We start from the raw sequence: 24877 nt of genomic DNA on the forward strand, positions 1-24877 counted from the left end.
AGGTGTGCTCTGGCTGGCAGATCCTGAAATGTCCTAGCAGGTAGGGTTGATCTGAATTGGGAAGGTTCAGGGGAGACTAGGGAAACAAACTCACAGTTACCTGAGGGCTATTTAGGAAAAGCTGGGCTGGTGAGATTTCCAAAATTCCTTGTGGTTGACCTCCTTGAGAGACCTGGGGGACTAAATCACTCCAGTGTAGATTTTAGAAACTTACATTCCTTTCATGGCATTCCTTTCACAGCGGGCCTTCCTGCTGGCCTAAGGGTTAAGTCTCAACACTATCACTGTGACAGCCTGAGTTCCATCCCTGGTCAGGGAGCTAACCCATGTGACACAGCAGGCCTCTCCTGTCTCACTCTCTGCTCCCCCCAGCAGTGTATTTCAGTAAATCCGCCTCCTCTGCTCCCCACTCTGTCTCTGGTGAGTCCTCTCACCCCCTGCACCTCTCCTCACCCTAGTTCCTCTATGTAAAAATAAATAAAATCTTAAAAAAAAAAAAAAAAGGCGCACAGTGTCTGCAGATCTGGATGCCAGGCCTATCACAAGTTACTGGACACTATACCACACCTATCTGACCACCAATATGCACAGTGCCCAAGGGCACCTGCTACTCAGCTCAGCTACTCGCTGTGTGAACCGAGGCAAGGTACCGTACATCCTGCTCGACTTCCACATCTGTGAAATGAGGATGGTATCACTGAGAGAACAAAACAAGGTAACGTATGCAAGGGTGCTGGTAGGAAGAACCACCCTAATATCAGTCCCTTTCCTTCATTGATGTCACCAGGCTCCTCTCCCCACTAATGGGTACTTTTTCTTGTTCTTCAGCCTCTGACTTAGCACCTATTCTTGCTGCAAACTGATTGTCAAGAAACTTCATAGTCCTGGGCCTCCCTGGTGGTGCAAGGGGTTAAGACTCAGCCTATGAAGCTATCCACAGCCTCTGCGGTTCAATCCGCAGCCAGGGAGGTGACCCACATGGCGCATCAGACTTCTCCTGACTCACCCGCTGCTCCCCTCAGCAGTGTATTTCAGTCATTCCACCTGTTCTGTTCCTCATTCTGTCTTTGGTGAGTCCTCTCACACCCACACCTCTGGCCTGTACCCCAGTTCTTGTATGCATAAAATAAATAAATCTTTAAAAAAAAAATAAACTTCACATTCCTGTCACTTGGAACAACTCCCTCCCCAACCCAAGGCACTTGCACTTCAGAAAGTTCGGGCAAGAATAAAGAGCCTCACTTAGTCTGGTGAACTAAGCACTGTAACTGGGGAACACCATGGAGAATAACGCACAGTCTATTCCTCATGAAGCTCCATCCCAGTGGAGACAGCAGCACAAAAGAACCCATCACAATGCAGCATGGTAATGCAGTAAGAGAGGTAAAGTGGGGGGAGCTACCCACAGAGTCAGGGGACATCAGGGAGATTTCACCAAATGAGCAGGTAGTGGCTAGGGGAAGGATGGTGAGGGAAGAACAGGGAGACAATAGCTTAATAGTGTGGAATCTTAATCCCCTATGCCACCAGGGAAGCCCGCGATGGCCTGATTTCTATCCCCAGCCAGGGAGCTACCCACATGGCGCAGCAGACCTCTCCTGCCTTGCCCGCTGCTCCCCTCAGCAGTGTATTTCAGTCAGTCCACCTGTTCTGCTACCCACTCTGTCTTTGGTGAATCCTCTCACACACACTGGCCCCGCCTCCCTCAGCCAACCTCTGGCCTATACTCCAGTTCTTTGCAAAAATAAAATAAAACCCTTAAAAAAAAAGTCAGGTGGATAAAGGAAAATGAAGGTGCTACAGAAGGAATAACCAGAAGAGGGAAGAAAAGCAAGAGGTCAAGGTGCCTTGTGGGAGAAACAGTCTGGAGGCAGGAAATGGTAAGTGTCTACTTCTGAGAGATCAAGGCAGACAGAAAACAAAAGTCACCTTGACATGCCCATCAAGACATCTGGTTTCCTAGGTGTTACTTGAGTGATCCAAGGTAGGAGGGGCAGGCACAGGTGCCTCCTCACGGCCGTGTCTGAGCTGACCTTTGTCTTTTGCTTTGCAGTCCCAACTGAGCAGGACCCAAACCTTGTCACTACACTCTCTCAGCCTGGCCTGGGACATACTGAGTTTTAGAAAGTCTCCTCAAACGGAAAAGGCCTATAAACCAGCAGAACAGCAAACATACCACACCTGAGACTCCTGGGAAAGATACTGGCCCTGGCGTTTTCCTCTCTTTGACCCCAGTGGGCCTTGGTTATCCCTTCAGTTACTTATAGAGAGTCAGACAGAATACTCTTTAAAGACTCTTCCAATCCTTATATTGCATGATATAATAAATCACATGAAAAGACAGGCTCTTGTTTAGCTTTTTCTGAGCAGGGATGTTTGAAAAATCTGGCTTTCTGACATACAAAGCTTGCTCAGAGATCACAGGTTGTGTGTTAATTAACTACGAGCAAAAAAGCACAAGTGACTGCCTAAGTGACGCCCTCACTCTGCACCCAGGTGCAGGACCTCAGTACCTAGCTTTCACACACAATGAAGGAAAGATATCAGCTAAGTAGATATTGAACTTCAGAGAAAGCTGGGTTCTTTCAAAATCCCTTTTTGGTGCCACTGCACAATGAGGGGTAGTGTAAGACCCTCCAGTTTAGCTTCAGATCCTGCTGATGAGCGCTGTGACCTCAGGCAAGTTATCTAGCCTCTCTGTGTATCACTTTCTCTAACATAAACCAGGGATAATAAGAGTGATAGGATTAAATGAGGTAATATTTATAAAGCATGAAGAATAGTACCTGGCACATAACACATGTGATTGTTAAATAATGCTACATACATGCATACATATACTGATTCACTCTGTCTCTGCTGTCTTCCAGGACCCTAGCTTCATCTTTCAGACACAGCCCTCAGAAGTTCTAGTTACTCCTTCATGCTAGAAAGATGGATAAACAATTCTTAAATCTTTATACTGCATCATGTAGGGTAAGACAAATGTATCTTTTTTTATTTTTTTTTTTATTTTTTTATTTTTTTTTTTTTTAATAGAGGCATGCTTATTTATTTGTTTGTTTGTTTTTTGTTTATACATGCACTGGATACAGTCAGAAGCACGCGAGGGTGAGAGAATTCACCAGAGCCAGAGCGGGGAGCAGAGCAGGCAGAAGGACCGAAGTACACTGCTGAGGGGAGCAGCGGGCGCAGGAGAGGTCTGCGCGCCATGTGGGACCCTCCTCTGGTGGCCGGGAGCAGCCGGGGATCGAACCGGCGCCGCAGACGCTGCGGGCAGCTTCGCAACCCAGCGCTCAACCGCTGCGCCACCGGGGAGGCCCAAATGTATCTTTTTTTAAATTAAGATTTATTTATGCATACAAGAGCTGGGGTACAGGCCAGAGGTGTGGGGGGTGGGGAGCGGTGAGAGGATTCACCAGAGGCAGTGGGAAACAGAACAGGTGGATTGACTGAAGTACACTGCAGAGGAGTGAAGCAGGCGAGTCAGGAGATGTCTGCTGCGCCATGTGGGTAGCTCCCTGGCCGGTCGGGGATCGAACTCATGCTGCAGTGGCTGTGGACAGCCTCACAGTGCTGCATCTTAACCCCTTGTGCCACCAGGGAGGCCCCTAAATGTACCTCTTCTAATAGCTGACATAGAATAGAAAGCTTTTCTTTAAAAAACAAAAAACTTTTCTTGCCACTGGGGCAATGATCAGTAAGGCAACACCCCTGCAGGTGGGATTATGGCTCAAGAGTAAGGCAGTGAGGGCCTCCCTGGTGGCCTAGGGGTTAAGTTCTCAGCAGCATTATCACGCTATCACTTCTGTGACCTGAGTTTGATCCCCAGCCAGGGAGCTAACCCATGTGGTGTAGCAGACTCCTCCTGTCTCGCCCGCTGCTCCCCTCAGCAGTGTATTTCAGCAAAATCCACCTGTTCTGCTCCCCACTGTCTCTGGTGAATCCACTCACACACACACACACACACCCCTGTGCACCTCTGGCCTACACCCCCATTCTTGTATGCATAAATAAATCTTTTTTAAAAAAAGAGGACAGGTCCCCAAAGGAATATTAGAGTATGATTTGACCAAAGGATGAAAGAAGTTCACTCCCAGTCTCTTCTAATGACAATGATCATGCTACTCTCTGGGGTGATAAGCCTCTAAGTCACAGTTTCTGCCCTGCAGGAGCTCACAGCCAAGAGAAAGAGGCAGAAAGTTATAGCACAGCACAAGGAGAGAGCGTGAACTTGACATCATAGAGGAAGATTTCTTTATTCGACCATACCAAGGAACAGAGAGACATATAAAACTGGAAGTATGGGACTGTTGTGGAGCCTCCTCAAAAAGGTGACTTGTAAAGGGTAAGTAAAGCTTTATTGAGTGAAGAGAGAAGAAATTAGCAAGCACAGAGTACTGTATGATCAAAGGCATAGAAAATGCAAGTAATTCAGAATGACTGAGTCATAAAGCATGTGAAGGCACAGGGACAGGAAGCAGCAGCTCAGGAAAAGTGGTCAAATAGGAGGCTTGTGAGACCACCAGACCCTCAAATCAGGCAACACTTACGCTGAGATCTATGTGGCACTGGATTCAACAGTTGAAAATCTGGGATGAGTAGAGAGTAAGAAAAAGGTCAGGCAAAAGAAAATGAACTGGGCCTCCCTGATTGCACAAGGAGTTAAGTCTCAGCACTATGTAGCTATCCGCAGCCACTGTAGCACAAGTTCAATCCCTGGCCAGGAAAGTGACCCACACAGTGCAGCAGACCTCTCCTGTCACGCCCACTGCTCCCCTCAGCAGTGTATTTCAGTGGGTCTGCCCGTTCTGCTCCCCACTCTGTCTCTGGGGAATCCTCTCACCAACCCCCCCTCTGACTTACACCCCAGCTCTCTTATGCATTAATAAATTTAAAAAAAGAAAAGGAAACAGGAAAGAGCCCAGCAATGTGTTAACACAGAAATAGGACTCAGCTAAATTAGAAGGAAAAAATATTTTGAAAGGAAAACAGAAAGTAGGAGTTGTTGCAAAAAGATTAGGCAGAATAAGGCATGAGAAGACTTGTATTAACAACTGACAGAATTGACCTTGTTCTCTGACAGAATTACTTCAGTGATGGGAGAAGGACCAGGATTTCTTAGAATTTAATGAACATGAATTAAAAGTTGAAGTAATGACAGTAGGTTACTCTTTCAAAACGTTCACATTCTGCAAAAAATATGTATCCCTCCCCCTACTTAAAATATGCGCTCAAGAAATTCCCTTCAGAATTTATACTAAAGGAATAATCAGCAATATATACAAAATTTATTTACAAAGATTGTACTGTAATGTTAATTTTAGCCACAAATTGGAAATAACCTGTCATTATGCTTAAAATGACTTTAAAATTTACAATGCATGCATAGTGTGGAAATTTTAATGCAATTATTAAATTTATGTTTGTAGAAGAATAATTATATAGGAAAAGTGTCAGGTTACAAAACAGAACATTCAGGGGCCTCCCTGGTGGTACAAGGAGTTAAAACTCAGCACTAGAAGCTATCTGCAGCCACTGCAGCACGAGTTTGATCACAAGCCAGGGAGCTGAGCCACACGGCACAGCAGACCTCTCCTGTCTGGCCCACTGCTCCCCTCAGCAGTGGGTTTTAGTCAATCCACCTGTTCTGTTCCTCACTCTGTCTCTGGTGAATCCTCTCACCCCCCACACCTCTGGCCTGTACCCCAGTTCTTATATGCATAAAAAAATCTTTAAAAAAATCAGAACGTTCAGAATGCTCTCAATATTGAAATAAATGACTAATAAACATGCATAGAAATGGTTAGAAAGTACAAATTAAAATGTTAACATTGGTGATTATCTCTAGAAATGTGAGTTGAGTGTTTGAAACATGTTTGATTATTTGTACTTCCCAATTTTCTATTACTATATTACTTTTAAAATGAAAAAAAAAATTAAGAGCTTACCAGTGATAAAGGAAAAATTAATCAAGGGAAATACAGCTCAACTTCTATAGGTGAGGAAGACTTGAACTTCTTTATCGGTAAAAGGAAAGGCGGCAGAGAAACTGAATCTAAGAGAAGGGAGTAAATTAAGGAGCTAGGGCCTGAGATATCAGGGAGATCTGGGCTAAGGACCGCAGAGAGGGCCTCCCGGTGGCGCAGCGGGTTGAGCACAGCGCTGTGAAGCTGTCCACATGCAGCCTCTGCAAAGCGGGTTCAATTCCCGGCTGGCCAGGGAGAAACCCACATGGCGCAGCAGACCTCTCCTGTCTCGTCTGCTGCTCCCCTCAGCAGTGCCTTCGGTCAGTCTGCCTGTTCTGGTCCCTACTCTGTCTCTGGTGAATTTTCTCACCCTCATGAACCTCTGACTTGTACCCCAGTTCTTGTATAAATAAATCTTAAAAAAAAAAAAGGACGCCAGAGGGATGAGGTGGTGGAGACAGCAAAGGCCCTAAAGGCAGTGGGAAAGAGAACTCATCACCAAGGCACGATCACCTGCTGCTTGGTGTGCAGAGCAGGGAGCAGATTAAGGGCATGAAGGAGAGTGGAAAAGGTTTGCAACAGCTGCTGTGGGGAATTAGGAAGTCAATTAGCAATAAGTGAAGGGATTGTAGAGGCTCCAAGGGAGAGCCCAGCTGCCACTGAGGAGTAGGACTTGATCCTGCTGCCAGTTAATTTATTAGCAGCAAAGAAGAAATGTGTGGCCTGGATTCATTGAATGAATATACAAATTATAACCATAAAGTGTGACTCACAATAACTACAACCAGTAAGGACTACATCAAGGTATTACCTAATTTAAGCCCTTCTTGCCTTTTCCAGTATGGTCTCAGGCAGTTGCACATCTTCATGGTAATCATTTTTTTAAAAGAGGAAATAAGCAACGATAGTAAAATGGAGAGGTTTAAGGAAATGATACTTTACCTACCGAAATGATGAAGTTTTAGAACCTCGCTGTAGTGCCAGCAGGCGCAGGGCAGCTTCTCTATTGACTGGCACCGATGGATAAAGGCGAGTCTTGGCCCCTCAGAGGAGTTTCAGGCTTTAATGCTCCTTCTACGCCATTGTTGTGGCACAAGCCTGCAGGCTGGCAAGGCAGGGAGGCCGGGGGCCGGGAGGCTGGCAGGCCTCCCAGCCCACCCCACTCCCCCAAATCCGTACGGTTTTCTCTTAGGGCTCTCTCTGGCGTGGCGTCTCGTGGTCCTGCCTCTCAGTAGTCACCAGTCCCCGCGCAGCCATTCTACCCAAGCCGTCTCTGCGTGACGCCAACCTTTTATAGCCTCAGTCTCTAGGCTCAGGTGTGCCCATTTACGCATGCCCACACCATACTCCTCAGGTGTCCACAGTCAGGCATGCGTGCCCCATGCCCACGCTCCCAAGCGCCTTCTGCATTAGCACAATCAAGGCCACAGGTGATAGCCACAGAGGCCAGCGGCCTCTGTAAAGGCCTGACTGATTCACTCACCCTACAATTCTAACATATTGTACAAAAATACATAGCCACATGTTCCAGGGATGCTGGTACTTGTTCACTTCCTAGATGAGCGACTGGCAGTTTTCCTAGCACTCTGTTAGTAAACAACCTCTACTTTGGCCTTGCAGGTGGGTGATTACAAGGTATTCCTGTCTCCTAAATAAATGGTATCAGACTTTCCTATCTGACCAGTATAATCATAATTCAAGATTGAATTGAATCTTGATTCAACTGAATTCTGACAATAGGAGATTGTCAGAAACAAGCTTCATATAACGTAATTTGTGCCCATTGAAATCATTTCCTCAACTGGAAGGAGTTACCATCCATTAAGCATCAACCACGTGCATACTCTTGCTGGGCCCTCCATGCTCACTATTCTCATATAATCCTCAGAGCAGTTCCGCAAGACTGATTATTATTTTCTTCATTTTACAGACAACAAAAGCAGCTCAGAGATGGTAAAGTAGTGAAAATGACAGTAACTACCTCATAAAACTGCTCTGAGTATTAAATAATGCATGCAAAACATTTAACATATGACATCACTTTTTTTAATTTATTTATACACGAGCCGGGGCACTGGCCAGATGCTCGGGAGGCCAAGAGGATACACCAGAGACAGGGCAGGGAACAGAACAGGCAGACTGACTGAAACACACTCTGAGGGGAGCAGCGGGCGAGACAGGAGAGATCTGCTCGCCATGTGGGTTGCTCCAAGGCCGGCGGGGATCTAATAGGCACTGCAGAGGCTGCGGACTGTTCCACAGCGCTGTGCTCAACTACCTGCACCACCAGGGAGGCCTGACATCACTCTTCTTATAAACAGTAACCACAATGATGACATTAGCATTTATGCTACTGATTAGCAAAACAAGATTGGTCTTCTTATCATCATCCCCATTTCATGACAAACGAAACTGATTTAGTGGAGGCTCCACAAAACTCTCGATTGTCAATATTTCAGCATGCGCTTTCACCAATTTTTGCTGGCCACCTTGCTTTTGTACCAGGTTGAGTTCATTCTGTCTCCCCTGTGGTCCAAGTCAAATAACTTTACAATCGTTTGAGTACACTAGAGAGAATGAGGACACCCCCTCCCCCACAGAGGCTTCCTGGACTCCCGTCAGAATAAACATGATATTTAAAATGGGATTGCCCATAGAAAAAGAATAGTCTTTTCAACAAATGCTGACAGAATAACTGGAGATCCACATGCAAACTACTTGAAACTGAATTCTTATCTTCCATCACATACAAAAATTAACTCAAAATGGATTAAAGACCTAAACAAGACCTAAAACTATAAAACTCTTAGAAGGAATCATAGGGGAAAAGCTTCACGCTGTTGGATTTGGTAATGATTTCTTGGATATGACAGGAAAAAAAAGATAATAAAAAAATCTTTAAAACTTTTGTGCATCAGGGCCTCCCCTGGTGGCGCAGCGGTTGAGCGCTGGGCTGCAGAGGCTGCCCGCAGCCTCTGCAGCACCGATTCATTCCCCGGCCTCCAGTGAGGGTCCCACAAAAAAATTTGAAAAAATTTAGAAAACACAAAACATTTGTGCATCAAAGGACATTATCAATAGAAAAAGTATACTTCTGCACAGAATGGGAGAATGTATTTGCAAATCACGTATTTGATAAAGGATTGCTATTGAGGCTATATTAAAAGTTCTTGCAACTCAACAAAAATGACCCAATTTAAAAATGGGCAAAGGAATTGAATAGACATCTCTGTGAAAAACATGTACTACAAGCTAACAAGCACATGAAAAGGTGCTAAACATCACAGATCACTAAGGAAATGCAAGTCAAAACCACAATGTGATTCCACTTCACACCCATTAGAATGGAAATTATTTAAAAAAATGGAAAATAACAAGTGTTGGTGAGGATGTGGAGAAATTGGAACACTTGTACACTGCTACTAGGAATGTAAAATGGTGCAGGTGCTGTGGAAAATAGTATGATGTTGTTCAAAAATTAGTCATAGAATTAACATATGATCCAGTAATTTCACTTCTGGGAATATACACAAAAGAACTGAAATCAGAAATTTGAACAGAGCAGATATTTGTACACCAATGTTCATAGCAGCATTGTTAACAATAGCTAAAAGATGGAAAGAATTAAAACGTCTGTTTATTTTTTTGTTGTTGTTTGTTTTTTATATTTTATTTTATATAATTCTTACATCATTTTTCATCTTTGTACAATATATGCATTTTCATTTTGGTTATATTCCCCATACAATTGCACCCCCCCTTATTTTGTAAAACTTCTGTTTATAGATTAATGATAAACAAAATGTGGTATATGCATACAATGAACTGCTTAGCCATGAAATAATGAAATTCTGACACATGCTACAACATGGATGAATCTTAAAAACACTATGTATGTTAAGTGAAATAAAGTGGACAAGGGACAAATAATGTTTAATTTCACCTATACAAGCAAGGTACATGAGTAGTTACATTTACAGACAGAAAGGAAAATAGTGGTTACCAGTAGCTGGGGGCAAAAATAATGGGGAGTTACTGTTTAATGAATATAGAGTTTCAGTCCGGGATAATCAAAAAGTTCTGGAGATGGATAGTCACAATGGATGCACAATAATGTAGAATGTACTTTATGCCATTGAGTTGCACAGTTAAAAATGGTTAAAATGATAAATTTTATGTTATATATATTTTAGTCACAATTAAAAATATAAAAAATATAAAAAATGCTGCACATAGGAAAAAAAGATGCAAAAGAAGTACATTTAAAGGCTATCTTAAGGGCTGTGAGATTATAGGTTCTCCTTTCTTTACCCTTTCTTACTTTCCACATTTTTTTCAATGAACTCTTGAAATGAGAAAAACGTATTTATTTCTTGGACCTCCCCTGGTGGTGCAGAGGTTGAGCACTGGGCTGCGAAGCTGCCTGCAGCCTCTGCAGCGCCGGTTCAACCCCCCCCACCCCGGCCGCCAGTGAGGGTCCCACATGGTGCAGCAGACCTCTCCTGTCAAGCCCGCTGCTCCCCTCAGGAGTGCATTTCCTCAGTCTGCCTGTTCTGTTCCCCACTCTGTCTCTGGTGAATCCTCTCACCTTCCTGTACATCTGGCCTGTACCCCAGTTCTTGCATAAATAAATAAATCTTAAAAAAAAAAGTATTTCTTTAAACTGCTAAACCACCACAGGATGACAATGGAGGTTATATGTCATCAGGCACCAATTTGTAAAATATCACTAATGATTTTCTTCAAAGCAAACATGGAGTTTATCTTAACATTATGCATTGAAAAGAGTTAAGAATAGGAGACTTCCTGGTGGCACAAGGGTTAAGTCTCAGCACTATCAAGCTATTGGCAGCCAGAGTTCAATCCCCAGCCAGGGAGTTACCCACATGGTGCAGTGAACCTCTCTTGCCTCCCCTGCCGATCCCTTCAGCAGTGTATTTCAGTAGATCCACCTGCTCTGCTTCCCACTCTCTCTAGTGAATCCTCTTACCCCCCCACACACCTCTAGCCTAAACCCAGTTCTTGTATGCATAAATAAATAAAAATAAATCTTTTTTAAAGAGTTAAGAATAGTCTGAATTTAAGAGAAATGATTTTGATACCTTTGGGGGGAAAGCTAATTGGGAATAATTATTTTTTAAGATTATTTACTGTGACACCAATAAACTTTCAACTACTAATATATACTGAAGTTATGATTCAGCTTCTTAATTCAGCAAACATTAGTTGAACACTCAGATGTGTTGGACCTGAGCCACACTGCTCTTAAAACCTTGCACTTTGAGTCTAAATGTCGTAGGGAGATCTTAACTGAATGAATGTTCTCTCACTTTTGTTAACCCCAATCATTGTTAATCATTTGAAGTAGATGTAATCATTTGAAGTAGATGTTTCCAAACTTTTTTCAATGCATTTTATATTCTTTTTACAAATATAGTCACAAAAATTACTTTTTTAATTCCAAACTGTGTTACTTACATTTTTCCATGTTAGTACAAAACAGTAAGAGTTATTTCAACTGGGTTATTTATTTAGCTGTTTCCTTACGATGTACATTTAAATTGCCTACAGTTTTTTGTACAAGGAAACAAGAGAACTCCTTCAATATTTATCCGTATAGTCTCCAGTAACTATTTCTTTTTTTAAAAAAAGATTTATTTATGCATACAAGAACTGGGGTACAGGCCAGAGGTGTGGGGGGTGAGAGGATTCACCAGAGACAGAGTGGGGAACGGAAAAGGAGGATTGACTGAAATACACTGTTGAGGGGAGAAGCAGGTGAGACAGGAGAGGTCTGCTGCACCATGTGGGTCACCTCCCTGGCTGGCCTGGGATCAAACTCATGTTGCAATGGCTGCGGACAGCTTCACAGTGCTATGCTCAACCCCATATGCCCCCAGTGAGGCCCCTCCAGTAACTATTTTTGAAGGACACATACTGAAAGTGAGATTGCTAGATCATATCATACACTATTAATTTATGCTACTTCATCACATTTACAATCCAAGTGGGCTACCTTAAATCTTTCCTGGAACAAGGTAAAAGCATGTAAGGGGAGATTTTACTTTCAAAAAACACAAAACTGAAAGAGGGAACTTGGTGTCTTTTCAGGAAGCCCATAGGAACTGGAAGTGGGTCAGGAATGATTGGTGAAGGTGGGGCCAGTGGAAGGATTTTAATTCTTTGTGTCCTTCACTCTCATGTGTACTTCTCTTTTTATTTAGACAACATGAAACCATTCTGTACAACTCTCTATGACTTGAGACAGCAAATAAAAGGAAGGCATTCTAGCTAATGAAGCTGCCCAGCAAAAAAATGGGGAAACAACTGGAAAAGTTTGTCATCACTAGAATTGTTCAAGCTGCGGCAAAATGGCCTACGAAAGAGGCCACAGAGCATGCTGGTTAAAAGCACAGACGTTGGTGTCGGGATACCTGGATTTGAATCCTGATTCAAATCAGGATGTTGGGCAAATTATCAGAAACCTTGAACAAGTTACTTGACTTTTGATTCTTCAGTTTGTTCATCAGTAAAATGAGAATAATGCTGCCTCCTTGATAGCGTTGTTATGCATCACTTGTTCTGTCCACATTTAAAAATACCTTTCAAAAGAAATAAGGAGGAAATAAGCTTTTTAAGATTACATACCTAGTAGCAGTTCTTAAAAATCCCTATAGAAATCACCCAACATGAGGGCCTCCCTGATGACACAAGTAGTTAAGCACCACACTGTGAAGCTATCGGCAGCCTCTGCAGCACGAGTTCAATCCCTGGCCAGGGAGCTACCCACATGGTACAGCAGACCTCTCCTGTCTTGCCTGATGCTCCCCTCAGTAGTGTATTTCAGTCACTCTGCCTATTCTGCTCCCCACTCTGTCTCTGGTGAATCCTCTCACCCTCTGCCACTCTGGCCCATATCCCTGTTCTTGTATGCATAAATAAATGAATCTTAAAAAAAAGAGTAAGACAATGAACAAGAATTGGCTCCAAATCCCTCAGGTCAAGGTGAATTTAGAGTTGTTTCGGAGAGCAGCATCATAATGAAGAAGCTAGGAAATCACAGGAATTGGAGAGACTATTATGAGAGAGAATTCAACTCACTTTTAGGAAATTCTCTGGTGGGAAGTAGAAAGGCAAACATTGTATTTCATCATGGTGAATTGGAAGGAACACTGGACAGCGGTCAGAGGCTGGGATTTTTGTTCTAAATCTGTCACTGTGTCATCTTGGCCAACTGATTAAACTCTCAACAACTCTCAAAATCTTTTATCTAGCAATCAGTTCTAAAGGCCCTCATATGAATACAGATGAAGGACTACAGTGGACAACGCTCCTCCATTGAGAAAGCAAATCAATGGGTTCAAGGGATTTGCTCACTCAGGGCTCTGTTCTCTAGGAAACAATTTGATTTAGCCACCTCTTTCAAAGTCACAGAAACATAGAATCCCAGAACTGGAAAGTCTCACCCTCTCATTCTGCAGATAAGAAGCAGCTCATCCAGCAGAGAATGGTAACACCAGGACTAGACTACCACTCTCTTGACAGATTAGAGTTTTCCCCCAATATTTGTGCTGTCCAAAATGTGGGACTCAGGAGCTAGCACACAAGGAGCAATCAGTTACATTGTAATTTTAGTTGAATATCATCTGGGACACAAACAGGGCTGGAGCTAAGGTGAGGCAAAGGCATTAGTGTCTGCTACAAAATAAAAACAGAACAGGGGAACAAAAAGCTCAGCATTCAAAACTAATATTTTAATATACTATTTTAAAAATTAAATATCCATAAATAAGAAAATATTAAAATTTTAAATAAAGACAGGGCCTGACCCTGAACTTCTGCAACCAGGCCTCACGTACCTCTCATCCTAACCCTGGCCCTGGTTCCAATATACTTTGTTTACCAAAAAAGGTGACACATGACAGCCATAGTTTTCAGATTTGATGTTTAAAATATTGAAATATTGAGCCTCCCCGGTGGCGCAGCGGGCTGAGCACTGCGCTGTGAAGCTGCCCACAACCTCTGCAGCGTGGGTTCAATTCCCAGCCAGCCAGGGAGAAACTCACATGGCGTGGCACACCTCTTCTGCCTCACCCACTGCTACCCTCAGCAGTGTCTTCAGTCTGTCTGCCTGTTCTGCTCCCCGCCCTGTCTCTGGTGAATTCTCTCACCCTCCTACACCTCTGGTCTGTACCCCAGTTCTTGTATAAATAAATCTTTAAAAAAAATTAAAGGCATTAAAAAACAAATGCTTTAAAAATAAATAAAATATTGAAATATTATTTAGCACTTGATTCTTTAAGCACTGAAACAATACTTGCCTTGATTTCTGAATTCTTTGATGCATCCTTAAATTTTGTACCCAATTAAGTCTTGGCTCTGGGCAAGACAAGGAATCTGAGAGTCTTCAGATTCAGGCCTTGCTATACTTAAAATCCAACATTTCCTAACCCGGGCTTGATGCCTCCCCTATGGGAGTCTGTGGGTGAGTTCTGAGTATCTGACAATCTCCTCAGATTATAGGCAAAACACTATGTTTACAATTCTTTTATTGGGTAAATAAATGGTCCTTAGTTTTTTTTTCCAATCTCACATGGATCCCAACAAGGTTAAGAAACCCTGCCACAGAATGATATGTTTGCTTCACCCATTCAACTCCCCATTTTTCTGTATCTTTGCACCCCATCCTGCATAAAACATGACACTTTTTTAAAAAGTCTAATAGAGGGCCTCCCTGATGGCACAAGTGGTTACTATGCAACCTATGAGACTATCTGCAGCCACTGCAGCACAAGTTTGATCCCCTGCCAGGGAGCCACCCACATGGTGCAGCAGACCTCTCCTGACTCCCCGCTGCTCCCCTCAGCAGTGTATTTCAGTCAGTCCACCCGTTCTGTTCCCCACTCTGTCTCTGGGGAATCCTCTCACCCCCTCACCCTCTGCACTTCTGGCCTGCACCTCAGTTCTTGTATGCATAAATAAATAAATCTTTTTTAAAAATCTGGGGCTTTTCTGGTTGTGCAAGGGGCTAAGATGCAACCTATGAAGCTGTGTGCAGCCACTGCAGCATTTCAATTCCCCAGCCCACTAGGGAGGTGACCCACATGGCGCAGCAGACCTCTCCTGACTCGCCCACTGCTCCCCTCAGCAGTGTATTTCAGTACACCTGCCTATTGTGTTCCCCACTCTCTCTCTGGTGAATCCTCTCACCCCCCACACCTCTGGCCTCTACCCCAGTTCTTGTATGCATAAATAAATAAAATAAATCTTAAAAAAAATCTAATAGACATATTCTTACTAAAGTATGAATGATTTGATAAGACATTGTACCAGACACGGTATATTCACTGTTGCTCAAAAAACTTGGGCCAATGTTAACAATGTCTTAAGGTAGCAATTTTAGCAACAGGCAATGGCCTCTGGAGACATCTCCTTGGCCATCCACCTCAAATCTAACAGGTCATCACACATTTTCTAACCCGTTCTTGGACTCACTACATCTCCAATGGCCACAGGCAACACCCTTCAGGGAACCAGTGAGTGTGAGCAAAGGCAACACCTGCTGAAAGAGAAACCGCCATGGAGTAACTGACATTGAGCTCCAGCGCCTCCCTTCCCCTGACTCCAGGTGAACATATTTCTGAAATCCCAGGTTCCAGGTGAGACCGGAAGTGCGGGGGCGGGACCCTCGCAGGGGCTCATGGGAAGGGGCGGGGCCAAGCGCTCCAGCAGCTGCACCGGCTCTGATTGAAAGTTGATAAATGGCCGCCTGTCCCATGCTTCCAATGTTACTGCAATCGAACTATCAAATATTTACTTTGGAATCTGAGTGACTGAAAATATTTGGTTGGAGCCAGATGCGTCGCGTGTCTGTCCCTGAAATATTAGCTAAAGGAGTGATTTAGGAAAATAAAATGCTGGGTGGGGCACCTCACTGCCCATGTTGTTTACTTTCCTCTGCTGGGCTCCGCAGGCTGCAGAGCGTCTGACAGTCCTAAAGGGAATGTGAACAGCTGGGAAGTAGGCCAGAGTAGGAGAGAGAGAAGGTCTGTTTTGGTTTGGGGTGGATAGTTTTACATAAATCAGAGATGTGGAAATAAATAGTTTCATAAAGGCTGTTAGGAATACTCTCAAAACCATTGCTCCTGGAGAAGTAAACTGACTTTGTTACCTTTTTCTTTCTGGGGTTTATTTAAAACATGGCACTAATTACTTGGGTACCAACAACTCTTAGAAATGCTGCTTTTCCCTGGGTGCTACGTCTGCCCTGAGGTGTGGGCGAGGTAATTCACACAGCTAGATGTTGAACAAGGTGCTTCCTACGGCCCTGCTACTGTGGTCAGCTCTACTGGCACATTATCTAGCAATTCTCTACTAATGCAACCCCGGGATGAGTTATTATGAGCTCCATTTTACAAAGGAGAATCAGTTTAGAAGCGCACACCGACTTACCCAAGATCTCACGACTCAAGTGGCAGTGCTGGGATGAAATCCAGACAGACTCCACTATTCGCCTTCTCTTTAGAGCCCTGGTGATTGCGAGTTGCAGCTCTGGTTTGCAGTTCTACAGGTGTGGGGAATGAGACTCTTGCTGCTTGATTGTGAGGCTTGGTGTGTCACGGATAAAGGGAAACTCTTTCATTAATCTGTTACTAGCATATGTGCTACTAGGAAATGCTGCTTGTGAGGAAAGTAGAATTATAAATAAATGTAAATAAAATAAGCCTATCATTTTACAAAAAATAAATTTTTACAAAAAAATTTTTATGCAGTCAATAGGTCATCTCTTTTTCAAATGTTAAGAGACTATAAGGTATAGGTGGGCATGGACTCAAGTGATAGAGTCTTCATCTCCCACGAGTAGAAACAGACTCACAGGAAGCAAATTAAGCTTGTAAATATTAGGTAGAATTTACCATTGAAGACAAGTAGAAGTAGAGTTTCTTTGTGGAAAGATTTTTATCCACAAATTAATCTTAAGTAGATATATGGCTAGTTCAAGTATATCTCCCTGAGTAAGCTTTGGCAGCTCTGTCTTTCAAGGATTTTGTTTACTTCTAAGTTGAATTTATTGGCATAAAATTACTCATACTATTCCCTTATTACCTTTTAATATGTGGAATCCTAGTGATGTCATCTCTCATTTTTTATTTTTTCTACATCAAATTTTTAAAAAAGATTTATTTATGCATACAAGAACTGGGGTGTAAGCCAGAGGTAGTGGGTGTGAGAGGATTCACCAGAGATAGTTGGGGAGCTGAACAGGCAGATCCACTGAAATACACTGCTAAGAGAGCAGCAGGTGAGGCAGGAGAGGTCTGCTGCGCTATGTGGGTGTTCCCTGGCCTGCTGGGATTGAACTCCTGCTGCAGACATTGGTGACAGCTTGATAGTGCTGTCTTTAACCCTTGCACCACCAGGGAGGCCCCCACATCTAATTCTTGATATGGCAACTTGTGTCTTCTCTCTTCTATAATTAGTCTCTTCTGTGATTAGTCTTCCTGGTTAGTCTGTCCAGAGGTTAATTTTTTCTGTTTTCCATTTCATTCCTTTCTGTTCTTTTTACACCTTTCTTTTGCTCACATTAAGTACAATTGGTTCTTCCTTTTCCAGTTTCTTAAAGTGGGAACTGAGTGCTTAAAGTGGCAGGATTTTCTTTTTTCTTTGCTTAAATTTCCAAGTAAGCATTGTTTTTGCTGATTCCCACAGATTTCTATATTTTGTATTTTCATTTTTATCATTCATAGTTGGATAAAGTAAAATATTTACAAAGTAAAATATTCCTATTAAATATCCATTTCTTTTAATATATTAAACAGATATTTTAATTTCATGTCAATAATTCCAACATCTGAAATATTTGTGGGCCTATACTTGCTAAAATTTGTATCCAGTGGTTCTCATTCATGATCTCTTATTTTCATTGTTTTGTGATTTAAAATACATATATATATATATATATATATAGAGAGAGAGAGAGAGAGAGAGAGAGAGAGTCCATCATTTTTCTTGGAATTTCAAGCTATTCTTTGAGACCTGAATTAAACTTAAATTCCTCCAGAAAAACTTATATTTGTTTTTAGTTGCCCAGGGTGCTACCAATCTGGAACTACCATTAGATGAAAATTTTAGCTTAAAATTCTCTATTCAAATTAAAGTGAATTATGACAGAAAACAGGTGTAAGGAGCAACTGGTTTTATGAACTCCCAGAGAGATTTTTGTCCTCTCCCCAGCCCTAAGGTGAAAGTATTTCTTCATTATCTCCTGTGCTGTGTTATTTCTTTTTTTTTTTTAAAGATTTATTTATTTATGCATACATGAGCTGGGGTAGAGGCCAGAGGTGTGGGGGGTGAGAGGATTCACCAGAAACAGAGTGGAGAACAGAACAGGCATATTGACGGAAATACTGCTGAGGGGAGCAGCGGGTGAGTCAGGAGAGGTCTGCTGCACCATGTGGGTTGCTCCCTGGCCGGCCAGGGGATCGAACTTGTGCTACAGTGGCTGCAGACAGCTCCATAGGTTGTGTCTTAACCTCTTGTGCCACCAGGGAGGCCCAGTGTTATTTCTTATTCACCTTCACACTCAGGTGGAATGGGGTCTCCACCTTAGTCTCTGCCTTAGGCTTCCTCTTGACTGCATGCTTTGCTTCATGCAGCCGTCAAGGAGGAAGGACTCTGGAGCTTGAGAAAAGTCTCAGTGATGAAAGCTTGGCACTTGTTTCCTGACCAGATTTCCCTCTTTCACTACTAGTTTTGAAATTAACAAATTCCTTACTCTGATAATAGAGTGGGATATATTCATGATTATTTTAAAATATTATACTCAGAATTTTAGTTTCTTCTATCTAGAGGATTGTTTGAGGTATCTAGTCTACAATACAGCCAAAAATGCAAGTTTCCTGGCCTTGTTATGTTTCACATTGGGTGCTAGGTGATAAATACTGATTAACAGTATGGTAGGATAATAATTATTTTGTGTTGAATACCTATGCTGGTTCAGGCATTTTGTATGTATAATCTCTAATCCTCACAATAATCTATAAGTAGATATTGTTCTTTCCATTTAGCGGATTGAAAAACTAGGATTAGGGGCCTCCCTGGTGGCGCAAGGCATTAAGACACTACCTATGAAGCTGTCAGCAGCCACTGCAGCATGAGTTCGATCACCAGCCAGGGAGGAGACCCACATGGCGCAGCAGACCCCTCCTGACTCGCCCGCTGCTCCCCTCAGCAGTGTATTTCAGTCAATCTGCCTATTCTGTTCCCCACTCTCCCTGTGGTGAATCCTCTCACCCTCCACATCTCTGGCCTGTACCCCAGTTCTTGGATGCATAAACAAATAAATCTTAAAAAAAGAAAAAGAAAAACTAGGATTAAATTGTCCCAAGTCAATTCTGAAGTCAGCAAAGGAATTTGAACTCTGCTGTTGGCAATCAAGCTGCGGAGTCTTTTTTTCAAAATATTGAGAGTCTATTAGCTTTATATTTAATAGCAGGCACTAAAAGACTGAGCAGAGACTATAAGGGGTAAGTTTTTCCACTTTAGTGTCCTAAACTATAGGCTCCCATATTCATGATGTGCTCCTTCTTCAGATTCAAAATACTCTGCAGTGAAATAGGTGTTCGAAGCTAACTTCATAACATTGGGAGACAGAATTCTCAGATCTCCCTCCTCCCCAGCTAGTTCCAAAGCTCCAGATGATCTGTATTTGCATGTGACAAGAAATTAAGCACTTCATCTGAATTCTGTTTTAGACCCTGATGTATCTAAAAGAATTCTCTTTTAGACCCTGACTTTCTCACAACTGCAGCCTTTAAATGTCGTTTTTCTTCATTTTTGGGGTTGGTGGCTTTTGTCCTTAGCAGCTGTGGCCTTCGACTTTATCTGGGTTTGCAATCAGGAAGCCGTGATACTTCCTGAGACTGTTCGGGGTACACTTTACACAATATGCACTGAGTTCACTTTCTTCACATCGAAATCTGTTAGGCTCCTAAAAGGGCTAGATGCGCTTTGCCCATTTTCTACAGCTTGAATCCAGCAGTTGGTAAGAACCAGCATCTGTGGTTTACAACTACTGGTGCTTGCTGAGCAATATCTGTGGAGAATTTGGAAAGAAGGCAATGATTAGGATTTGAGTCTAGAAAACCGTTATGAAGGAGGAAGTTTATCAACTCAGTGGGAGTAAATCTCCAAACCACCTTCAGAATGCTAACACGCACACAGTTTCTCATCGCCCTGACCAATCAGCAGGTTGTGGAAGAAAAGCAACCCAATACCAGAGGCAGAGAGAAGTTGGAGAAGAATCATCATTTTAGCTATTCAGATCCTTGGACCAAAGAAATAGTCAGGGATGGTATGGATAGCCATGTGTTACACAAAAGCTTTTTCATTTGTGAGATGCCTCAAAGCTATGACCTTCATTCTAGGTTTAAAAGTTGATTTCTTGGGCCTCCCTGGTGGCGCAAGGAGTTAAGCATCACATTGTGAAGCTAGACACAGCCTTTGCAGCACGAGCTTGATCCCCGGCCGGCCAGGGAGCAACACACATGGTGCAGCAGACGTCTCCTGTCTCGCCCGCTGCTCCCCTCAGCAGTGTACTTCAGTCAATCCACCTGTTCTGTTTCCCACTGTCTCTGGTGAATCCTCTCACCCCCCACATCTCTGGCCTCTACCCCAGTTCTTGTATGCGTAAATAAATAAATCTTTTTTAAAAATAAATAAAAGTTGATTTCTTGCTGGCTGCACTTGAAATTCCATGATGTATTAATTACAGAATTATTACATTTATTGATATAAAATTTAAACATTATTGAAATTTTTATGAGCTTTTTGTTGACTTTGTGGGAATCTCACAAGAAACAAGGACCTTCCCGCAGGGGCTTGTCTTTGTATCATTTGGTGAGAAGACTTGGAGGCAGAGGTGAGGGGCAAATATATAAATTAGAGTTTGTCTGAGCAGATCTGATCAATGGAATGGGATCATATCAGCATTAAAAGTGTTTGCTTTTGCTAGTTTCCTCAAACAGTGATCTGGTCACTGCCTGACCACCTGAATAAAAACATAAACAGTACTTTTGATCACTATAATATCTGTCTTCTGTAACTCAAAGTATTATTTCTCTAAGTACTATAAAGTCCATGTGAGGTGAATGGAATTGGCATTGCTATTTCCATAAGTTGGGGGCAGAGAGGGGAGGTGCAAATGTCCTGCATTCAAATCTTGGCTTTACCACTTAATACTTGTGTAACCCTGTGAAATTACCTCTCCATGTATCAGTTTTTCCCTCTATACTGCAGACATAATGACAGTCATCTAGTAGGAATTCTGAACTGGGAAAATACTGTCCAAAAACTTGACACATTACAGGCCATCCCCCACAGTTCAGAGAGCCTAAAGTGTCACTGCATGTTTTCTGTTCTCAGAATGGAACAAAAGTGTCCGAATATCCCTGAAGCTGGCAGACCTTCAGCTCAACCACACTCCATTGAAGATGTGCTAAACAAGGTATTTAAGAAACTGACCACATGGGGGAATAAAAGAGACATTTATAATGGCAACCAAAACAGAAAAAACCCACAAGGACACAATGAAAACTGAAACCACAATAATTTCTAAATAGAGAAGTAATAATTGTAGCCTCTATTTAAGTGTACGGGAAACAAGGGTTTGGGGAGAGGGGTGCCTGCCATGGAGCTCATGCTTAATAGTTCAGAGTTTGTAGAGGGAACTAGACGTGATTTTTTTTTTTTAAGTCACAAAATACTTCAAATCTTTTGAGTCTTATGAAAAATAAGTATATAAGTAGAAGAAGTAACTTAGAGTGAGACTCCAGAAGGGATAGAGCCGGAGTGTACAAGTAGAATCAATGATATTGATTAAAAAAAAAAAATCCTAGCTTTTATGCTTGAGCTGGGATCATGATTCAATTTTATTATTATCCTCACAACTTATAATTCTGTTACATATATTCTATATAAAACAAATGTTACATAATAAAATTTTTATTTGGAAGTTGTCAGTGAGTTCAACTGTAATAAAAAAGAATGATCAACATCTGTGAGGAGATTCTGTCTGCAATCAACTATGTTATGTGCAATCACACTTCCCAATGCTGCCAGGAAACTATGTGCTTTTATGATTTTGGAATCAGTAAGTTAGTGAACAAAGAAGAGCATAATTTACCTCTGGACATCACTAAATTGCTGGCTCGGGTGTCTCCTACAATTGTGCTTACTAAGGAACACGGAGAAAGCTGGTCTCCATCAGACAAATGAAAACAACTTGGGTGATGGCATCAAAGGACATCAGGCAATGTAATAGGCTCAGGCTTGGGAAAGGTGGTTTGTAAATTGCAGCCCTTAGTGATGAGTAGATTGTTTCTTATATATCCTGGTGAATTGATTGAAAGAAGAAATAAACTGCACTTAATTGAATGTATGTGATTTAATAGTAAGATTAACAGGATTTCCAGAGTAGAACTTTGTTATGATCTAACCCAGTAGTAAAATCAACTAATAACAGGGGTTGGCCCAAAAGAAAGACACAAATTATCTGAGATCAGCCTTGAGAGCCAGACTGCCTGGGGTCAAATCCCAGCTGTGTCACATACTATGTCACCTTGGAAAGAAATTGGTGATAATGGTGATAATGATAGATACTTGTGATGGTCAATTTTATGTGTCAGCCTGACTGACCATGAGGTGCCTAGATTAAGAATTATTTCTTGATGTGACTGTGTTTCTGGAAAACATTTGAATGCATAGGTTCAGTAAAGTAGATTGCCTACCCACATTAGGTGAATACTGGTCTGAATAACACAAAAAGCAGAGGAAGGAGGAATTTGCCTTCCTGCTTAAAATGGAATAGCTTCCATCCTCAGACTGGAATTTAAACCATTGGCTTTTCTGGTTCTCAGGACTTTGGACTTGGATAGAATTATACTGCCAGCTTTCCTGGGACTTGAGCTCCCGGTGGAAGATCGTGGGACTTAGCCTCCATAATTATTTAAAGGGAGAGAGAGAGACCCATCGATCTATGTATTTGCATACTACTGGCTCTGTCTCTCTGGAAAACGTGACCAATATAATATCTCATAAGAATGTTGTTAGAATTAAATGAGAAAATGTATACAGAGCACTTAGCACAGAGTAAAGCCTTAATGTAACAGTGTAATCCCCATAGGGGAGGTTCTGGGTTCCCCACCCCACCCAAAGAAGGGTGAGGCTGAGCTGTGAGGAAAAACAGGAAAGACTGGGAAAAGGGAGGAAAAAGAAGGAACTAAGGCCAAGAGAAGAGTTGGAGGAGGCAGATGGAGCAAAGACTTATGAAGGAGAAGCTGCACTTGCTTCTGGCTGTGGATTTGTACCAGGACTTGGAAGGAGACACTTGAAAGAGACAGAGACATGGGTGAGAGACCTGTGGGGAGGCTGACAATGGCAGCCTTTATCTTGATTTGGATTTTGAATTTGCTCTTTTCCATCCAGACTTGCCTGGCCCCTTCTGCCCCCTTTTTATGGGTCCCCACCAGAAGGTGTCTTAGACTCATGGCAGGCTACAGGCCTCAATGGCCCTGCTTTGGGTCAACCCTGGACAGGTAACTTTGGGTGTTCCATGGTGAAACTCTTTTACTATATTCTTTCTCTTCTCTCTATTGCACACTAATTCTATTAAAGTTTTTTTTTCTATTGAAAGTCTTGTGCACTGAGAGTATATATTTGTCTTGATGCAGTGGATGGCAGAATCCATTTAGAGCAGGCATGTTTGAGGGTCATGGAGTGCCCCTCATTCTGCCTGCTAATAAAAATAAGTGGCAGTTACTAATATTAGATATCAATAATGATAAAAAATATTAGTGATCATAGGGCCATTAATTGCTTACTTCGCATCCACCATATCTTGATATATACGATGATAGTCTTGTTTTTTTTTCCTCCTACAGATTTATCTTAGAAATCATGTTTAATTTGTAAGCTAGGGTAGTGAATAAAGGAAACCAGACTTTTCAAAGATGATGACAGTGAAACTGAAAGCATAAGCTAAGGAGAGATCAATCATATCTTTTTTTTCAGGGACAAGAAGAGTTTTAGGACATCTAGATTTTATTTGATCCACACAGAAGGAACAAAGCTAATTTCTATGTTCTCTGGGAATAAAAAGAGACAACCACAGTTTAGAAATGCCTGCTCACTTTCTGAAACTGAACATTGTCCCATGTCAATACAGTTTGCAACATGCTCTACCATGATAATGTGTAGAAAGTGCAGATTAACTGAATGCTGACAGCAGATGCTTCCTGGCTCAGAGAAAAAGCACTTGTACTCTGTTTTCAACTTTCTGGGCCCCCAACTTTGGGTTAAACCATAAGGGATTGTCTGTTATTGGCCTCTTACTCAGTATTCTGAAATTCCTAGTGTTGACATTAGATTTAGATAAGATTTAAACATTACTTAGTAGGTAAATATATAGATATATAACTAGAATACTCTCCCCAAGAAGTCCTATTGCCCTGAACTTAGACTAAATTAAAAATTTTAAGTAATATTTATTCAGTCAAAAAATAGCTATTTTTTTGCCAGGTACTGTTACAGCAGTGACAGGGTAAATAAAGCAAACAAGATCTCTGATTTTGTGGAGCCTGAAATCCAATGGGGAGTCAAATAATAAACAAGAACACAAGCATAGGAATTGCAAATAATCAGGAAATGCAGCAAAGCAGATAACTTAAGAACACAATCACTCTGTACACAGCCCAGCCTTTTGTGAAGTGTTCTCAGAGGCTAAATAGGACTGGGAAGATATAGGCCTGACTCCTCTCTGTTGTTATTCTGGGATCTTAGAGAAGGAGCCTAAGGGGTCATTACTTTTCATAGCATGGGAATTGGAAGAAGAGGCGCTAAGAGGAAGTTTC

General features: G+C 42.2%; 1 long non-coding RNA gene across 1 annotated transcript in view; it reads right to left on the reverse strand.

Annotated features, from left to right (window-relative positions):
* Positions 1–15579, reverse strand: part of LOC119237248 (uncharacterized) — a 52726-nt gene extending 37147 nt beyond the window's left edge. The window contains exon 1 of the long non-coding RNA XR_008550431.1: positions 15529–15579. This is a non-coding gene — a long non-coding RNA (uncharacterized LOC119237248). The remainder of the gene's footprint in view (positions 1–15528) is intronic.
* Between the last annotated feature and the right edge of the window lie 9298 nt (positions 15580–24877).

The sequence above is a fragment of the Talpa occidentalis genome, unplaced genomic scaffold (assembly GCF_014898055.3).
Source record: "Talpa occidentalis isolate TD23 unplaced genomic scaffold, MPIMG_talOcc4v2.1 talOcc4.9, whole genome shotgun sequence".
NCBI lineage: Eukaryota > Metazoa > Chordata > Mammalia > Eulipotyphla > Talpidae > Talpa > Talpa occidentalis.